Raw genomic sequence first — 7,453 nt, forward strand, 5'->3', positions numbered from 1 at the left:
ATAGTCTGATGAATATGTATATGTCATGAAGAAAGCAATAGCAAAAAAACTAAACGATCATTATGCTAAGCTAACGGATGGGTCTTGTCCATCACATCATTCTCTAATGATGTGATCCCGTTCATCAAATGACAACACATGTCTATGGCTAGGAATCTTAACCATCTTTGATTAATGAGCTAGTTAAGTAGATGCATACTAGGGACACTCTGTTTGTCTATGTATCAAGACATGTACTAAGTTTCCGGTTAATACAATCTCTACCTCTCTATCTCTACCTCTCTACCTAATCTCCCCTAATAATAAAGAATCGAGTGCTTCTGCCCGTACGTCATTAAAATTGCCCCCGAAGTTGGAAAAAATTACCCACCAATGCCACCTATAAGTTATAAAAAACGTTGCACACAGAAAAATTCGGACTGGGCCAGCCCATTTCAGAATATCTAATACTACGCCCAGCGCACAGAAAAAGACACACCTTGCCTGGGCCGACCTATATATGGGTGATCAATTTTTTATTTTTTATTTTTATTTTCCGTCATTGCTTTTTGTCTACTTGAAATAATTTGTGAATTTAAAAAGGTTTCCAAAATTTGAAACCGTGAGGTTTAAAATAATATTTAATAAATCATAAATGTTTGCGGCTTTAGAAATTGTTTGTGATTGTTCAAAATATTAGCAAATTTTCTAATAAATGTCCGGAAAATAAACATACATTAATGAGTTTTTCTAAAAAAAGTTCATGTATTTAAAAATGTTTTAAAATTTCACAAAATTTCGTCAATTCAAAAAATATTCATGTATTAGAAAATAGCATAAAATAAAACTGTTCATAAATTCAAATATATGGTTTTTGATTCACAAAATATACGCGGATTCAAAAATGTTCACTAATTTAGAAAATTATTTGATCAAATCCCAAAAAAATGTTAGCCGATTCTAGAAATGTTCGCAGATTAAACAAAATGTTTGCATATAATATGTTCATGAATTCAGAAAACGTTCTTGATTTTACAAAATGTTTGTGAATTTTAAAAAGTTCACAATTTCAAATATGCTCATGAGTTTAAGAAAATGTTCATGACTTTTAAAAATTGTTCATGTTTTCACAAAAATGAGAGTGATAGTGTATATCGATGATGTAGTAAAATGTGATCATTGCCATTCGAAATTATGATTTTTTTCTCTCATTAGAACGCACGGGCATGTTTACTATATTAATAAAATATGCATTACTTCTGCCTGTTCACCAGCAGCATTTTTTTTACAGAAGACCCCCTTTGTTTTCAGGTAATTAACTCGCTATATCAGTTAAGTGAGAAAACGAACCCTTTTTTACTGTTTTATAGAAAACCCCCTTCTTTTTCTGATAAATAACCCACACTCCGAGAAAACGTATCGTTTTTGCCTTTTTTCTATAATTAACCCGCATTCCATCTAGAACAAATAATACTTTATCAAAATACATCTTTTAAACCCTAACTCTAATTTTAACATGTTATATATTAAATTTGATTAGAAAAATATGTAGAATATGAATCTGATGTTATTTTACCTGTTAAACATTTTCAAAATGCTATTTAGAATGCAACCTTAATGAGTAGCGCACGATCCATCTTTCTTTGGTATTGACATCGACCCGGATTACAATGAACACCCCATCAAAACCAAATTGAAGACAGAAGAAACCGTCGATAACCTTGCATGTACGCCTCGGCAAAATATTGCATGAAAATAAAGCAGATTCTCATCTAATGCCGAGAGAGATGCCTCGGCAATATCTATTGGGGTCTTAGTCATGGTTATTGGATTAGGGACGTGCGTTATTTTCTTTTTCCGTTGCAACGCACGGGCTCTTTTGCTAGTATATATATATTATATATTTATTATTATATATATATAATATATAATAATAATAATAATATATATATATAATATATAATATATATATATATAATATAATATAATAATATATATATAATATATAATATATATATATATAATTATAATTATAATTATATTATAATTATATTATATTATAATTATATTATATTATATAATAATAATAATAATAATAATAATAATAATAATAATAATATAATAATAATAATCTTTACCTACTAATAAAGCAGCTAATGCTTCTGCCCGTACGTCGTCGGCGATTTTGCAAAAAAGTCCCTGTGCTCTTTTGTATTCAACCCGCAGTCCAAAGCGAACCGGTATGAAGGGAAAAAAACACAACAACACACGCATGGGCTCGCCTCCTCTCCCTCTCGCCCATTAAGTCGCCGCCGCCGCCGCCCACACCGGCCGCTTCCGGCGACCTCCAGCGTCGTGCAGCATGCCCCCGAGCTCCCCACGGTCCGCGCCTCCCTTCCCTCCGGCTAGATTCTCCGCTCCCGGACTCTACCGCACGCTCGCAACCCCACCCCGTGGCTAGGGTTTCGGGCAGGGCTTCGCCGGCGCGTCTCCGGCGACCCCAGGTTCACCCCTCCTTCCTTCTTGACTGGGATCCGCCACCCCTACACCTCACCTTCTCTTCATATCCTCTGCTGCAGATGCAGATGGAGCACGCCGTGAGATTTCCCCATCCACCACGGTCGCCGCCGTCAAGGGCTTCTTCACGGATCTGGGACGCCATGGACATGCAGCTCCTCAAGGACTTTCTATTGAAACATCTTGTCCATCATGTGTAGAACACGATGCACCGTTAAGTCAAGGTTCAGGACGACGTATATCGTAGCCCCATGCTGGCTTTTTTCCAATGCAGGACCTTCTACATCTCTGCATATCGATCCATTTTGGACCTCAGTAAGTAACTCAGTTTGCATCACTTCCCTTAATTGAACTAGATAAAGAACCATAGGTCAGTGCTAACTGGTACCTGGGAAAGCACATATTGTGGAAAGTTAAAAGGGTTATGATGATGAACGTAGAGTATCAGTCCACCAAGTCAAAGTTAATTTGATATGTTCAAGTTAACCATGGATCAATTCTGGAATGTTTGTTAGCTGAAATTGTAGGCAGTTCATCTCTGGAGTTATACCATCTTTTCTTGGAGTAGTCTTCCCTTCAAGTATTTCATCTCTTATCTATTAAAATAAATGTTAATAGAAAAGACATCTTTGGTCTCAAGAATTAGTAATACTCCCATTTGTATTTCCTAATCATATTTTTTCATTTTTGAATTACATCAAACCTATGTCTAGATTGTATACTACCCCGCCCAGCGTTATTACTTTGGCTGTATCTAACTTTAGTCAGTAATTGATATACCTATAATTGTTGTTCTGCACCTATGTCCACAGTCCACACTTCTCTAGATGGTCACACTTTTGATGTTGAACTGACTTCAGATCTCTAAACAAAGGATTTGCAGCATATATAGATGCATTAATGCCAATCTTTATCACTCTGTTACGTATCTACTCCTACCTACTTGAATCTTCTATTCCCAGTTAATTAGAAATTTTGTTATTTGTGGACATCTCCTAAATACATCAAGTAATTTTTGTGTTAAAGAGCAGTACGTTCTGTTTTCATTTGTGACCCAAAGGTCAGCAACGTAAAGCTTGCATGCATCTGAAGGCATGTTCCATCCTTGAATATATACTAATATAAAGGCATGTTACAATTGTGTGCAGGTAGAAAATTCATCATTTTAGTGTCCATCTGAAGAATCACATCGTGATAGGAACAAGGACAATGGCTGGCATGTTGGTAGGAATCTGAGATGATAAAAAATAGTACTCATCCAACTGCTAACTGAATATGCTGGAAATTAGCTCATAGTTACACATATATTATTACTGGGGCAGTACTGCCCTAGACTTGCATATTCAGAATTAATTGATCTCACACAGTAGTGCCATTTGTCGACACACCGTATGATATATGAATAAAACCATAAAAGTGTATATGAAACTGTATAATCTGGCACTTCGTTTCATGCCTACATCAATGCAATGTCCTTTTTATGTTATCATGGCATACATAGATAATTAAATGAGGATTCTTTGATAATGTCTCCATCTCTTGAGCTAAGCACATGCTGTCAACATCATGGAACGACATGGAGCTGCAGACATGCACTTTGGCGCAGAGGTTGACTTGCAGCTGCGTCTGCAATCTCCCAAACAAATGAGCAGCACCATGCAGTTGTGGGCTTGCAGCAGGTTGGCGGGCGAATGGTCATAGCAGGAATACAACGGGCATGTCGACTGCTGCGAGTATTCCATTCAAGTCGACAACTATATTTGCAAGAGGTGTGTTGTTTACTTGGAGAAATTTTTGAGAAAATCATCAATTTATTTAGCATTAGTTAAATCAGTTTGTCGAGCTGAGTTTTTTTATCTTGATGGTTGTGAGAACTCTGATGGTAGAAGAATTCTGCTATTGAGATGGTTCTTCTATTTTTTCCTGTACTCCTACTATTCTAATGCAACATCACTTTTTAGTGCTAAAGTACTAGCTTACATCCTTTCTTTTCCCTTTTTCCCTTGAAAAGCCAGGTAGAAGTTCTGTTTAAACACTTATATATAGAATACTAAGAATTTCTTTTTCTTCTTCTTGCTGTTGGCTGGTAGCTTTTAGTAGCAATTTGGATAATTCTGTGCATAATATTCTGTATGATTTTGGGGCAAGAAAGGTCGGGGATTCTGTTGTGGGTGGATCATGGCCTCCAGAACAATGCACACTATAAAGTAGCCTGAGCAAGTTGTGGGGGGTGCCTTCATATGGTTGTTAAATTGCTGCTCCTTTTCTATATGGATTAATGTGAAGCACCTCTAATTTCTCTTTGAAAAATATGTGTCTCTTTTTGTTCGATTTGAGTAACTCACAGTAGTTGCTTTTGATGTTATTGTAGTTTTACACCACCGTATGATCGATGAATTCGAGGTCTGAGGCCCGTCCAAGGGCTAGAGCAGATTCATCGGACGGTGGAGTTGAGTGACCCACTCATTGATACCAGGTGTGCTCAAGTGAAGCCAGGGATTTGATCCATCCATCTCGGAGCGCATGAATCAACAGAGGATCCATCCAGTCAAACAAGTGAATTTAGGCTTGATTAATTAGCAGGAGCATACGAGTGTCTTTTGCACATGTAGTTTAGGTTTGTACAGGTTCAGGTAGTCAACTGTTAAGCATGGTAGGATCCGCAAGCTGGGCAGTAGGCAGCGTCACGGTACGATCCAGCAGGAAGGCGGAGGAGGCGGCCCGTGGTGACTGGGGAGGATACAAAGGGGGATGGAGAGGTTGCGGGAAATTTATGGGTCTGGACTGGAGCAGAGGGAGATAGAGAATGGGTGAGAAAGATGGAGATGTTGATAGGTAATACCTGTTGGAAAGAGATGTTGATAGTTTACTTTTCTTCATCTCCAACGCAACTATCAACTGATGCGCTGACTGTATCATCACAGTTCTCATGTAAGCAAAGGATCTTGCTTCTTCCCAAATTAGATTTTGAAGTATTTCACTTCTATTGTTTCTCCAGGTATACTGCATTTGATCACGGTTCTCATGTGATCGGCTACCTGCAGATCTACATACTAGGGCGATAATATGCAATGTAGGAGTCTTGACCATCCAATGATTTATTTGTGTTTGGTTTTGCTGCATCGGTCAATATGTGCATATCCTTGGATGTAGTATTGCTTTTCCTAAGTGTGTTTTGTAGATCAGATAATGATTCGCAATGTACTAGGAGGTTTGGACAGCAAGTGATTGTCACCAACACCAAGGATCAGGTTCCTGCCAGAAGAACCCAAAGCAGAGCAAGAGAAGGAAAATGAAGGTGAAGTTGCAGGTTCTGTTGGAGAGAGGGCTTCATCACATACTTGCTGCGAAGGCCATGTTGTCGAGGAGCCGGTGACTGCCGCTCCAGCTGCCTCGCGCCATGCCCCGTCGTGTGGGGTGCATTGTGAGAGTTCTGCATCAGGCTCGCGCCACCGCTCCGGCAGGTACTCAACGCGCAATCATGGGTTGTTGTGTTAACTTGATACAGTTGCTGATAACAGTGATGCGGCACTCTAGCTAATAGGCAGTATTGGTGTCGACTGGAGCAACTAGAGTCGCTAGCTGTTATGCTAAAAGAATAGGGTGGATTTGCTTCATGCAAGAAGACAGTAAGGATAAAGCAGCAAAAAGCAGGCCATTAGTGGTGATGGATAATTTCTCCAATCAATTTAACGTAGATGCCTTCCAACATTGCACACTAAGCGATTGCATTTTTTAGATATATAGAAAGGTGGCTTCTGTTTTCAAGAAAGTTGGCATGGCGTGATTGTTAATTTTTTATGCCAACAATTACATAAGCTTGGCTGACAAGTATACATTCTGAAATGATATTGACATATTTAGACCGAACCTTTAAACCTAGCATATTTATTTTTCTCACCTAATGATTTTTATTATGTATGATATGTATTGCATAGACTGCTGGCTTTGACATTACAATCTGGAACTAAATAAATAAAAATAGAGAAATTCATATAGTGGCAGTAAAGTGCTAACAAGTTATAATCTGTTTTTAGTTGCATTACAGTAAGAGGAAACCTTTATTTTACTTGTGAGCATTGTAATTGTTTGCGAAGGGCTAATGTTAATAAGATATGCATACAAATCTTAGCCTGGAGGCCGTGCTTTGTTCAAAGTAGCTGGGTATATGTACAATAAATAAATATTCATGTGTTATCTTGGTACTGTACAATATTGTTGAGAGTGGTTTAATTCACAGGTTTAGTAGCTCGTGAGAGATATTAAAGTTCATTTTGTGGTTGCACGTCGACACCATGGTAACTTCGTTGATATATGGTTCCTTGAACAAACATGCTAATATGTACTCTTGAACTGAGGTGTAGCTCCCAAATATTATGCCTCCGGTTATTTTAACTTATAAGTGGTAGTATCCAACACGTGAATTGCACAATTACTAGAGATAATTACTGTGTGATTGAAAGGGAGAGCGAGAGCGAGGTATAGAAGAACATAAAGAAGAAGGATCCAGATAAGTGCCATACGTGTGGCAGGAAGCAATTCCGTCCTGACGTTTTTTGATGGCAACTTTAGTTACCCGGGGATGGCAAGTTGTGAAGCATATCAACTTTCTGTCTGGATTGCAAGTTTTAGTTAGGGTTCCGTTTTTTTTCCGTATGGAAATTTTAGTTGTAAAAACATCAGGGTGGGCGTTACTTCGTGCCACACGTGTGGCACTTATCATTTGGAAAGAAAAATGGTTTAATGATAGAAATAAGTTGACAATGCTGCCTGATGTCCATAGATAATTTAAAGGTATATGGTACACATGTTTAATGTGAACCACTAAAATATGTATGTCCTCATTACAACGTAGGTGCATGTTACTATCCTCCTCCTATAAGTATAATCTTCCTCCTATAAGTATAAGTAGAAGAACAACCACGGCTCCTCTTCTGCTCTATTTCTTCTAGGTAGG

At 38.0% G+C, this 7,453-nt stretch overlaps 1 long non-coding RNA gene across 8 annotated transcripts; it reads left to right on the forward strand.

Moving 5' to 3' along the window:
• The first annotated feature begins 2,220 nt into the window (after window positions 1-2,220).
• On the forward strand, window positions 2,221-6,768 carry LOC123151799 (uncharacterized). Of its 8 annotated transcripts, none has more exons than XR_006475848.1 (5): window positions 2,235-2,483; window positions 2,559-2,811; window positions 3,645-3,720; window positions 4,041-4,265; window positions 4,868-6,768. It is a non-coding gene; the product is annotated as an uncharacterized lncRNA (long non-coding RNA). The 8 variants fall into 8 exon arrangements; XR_006475847.1 differs by having other exon boundaries at window positions 4,046-4,265; XR_006475845.1 differs by having other exon boundaries at window positions 2,228-2,483; window positions 2,559-3,720.
• Window positions 6,769-7,453: the final 685 nt, after the last annotated feature.

This window comes from Triticum aestivum, chromosome 7A (assembly GCF_018294505.1).
Source record: "Triticum aestivum cultivar Chinese Spring chromosome 7A, IWGSC CS RefSeq v2.1, whole genome shotgun sequence".
Taxonomy (NCBI): Eukaryota; Viridiplantae; Streptophyta; class Magnoliopsida; order Poales; family Poaceae; genus Triticum; species Triticum aestivum.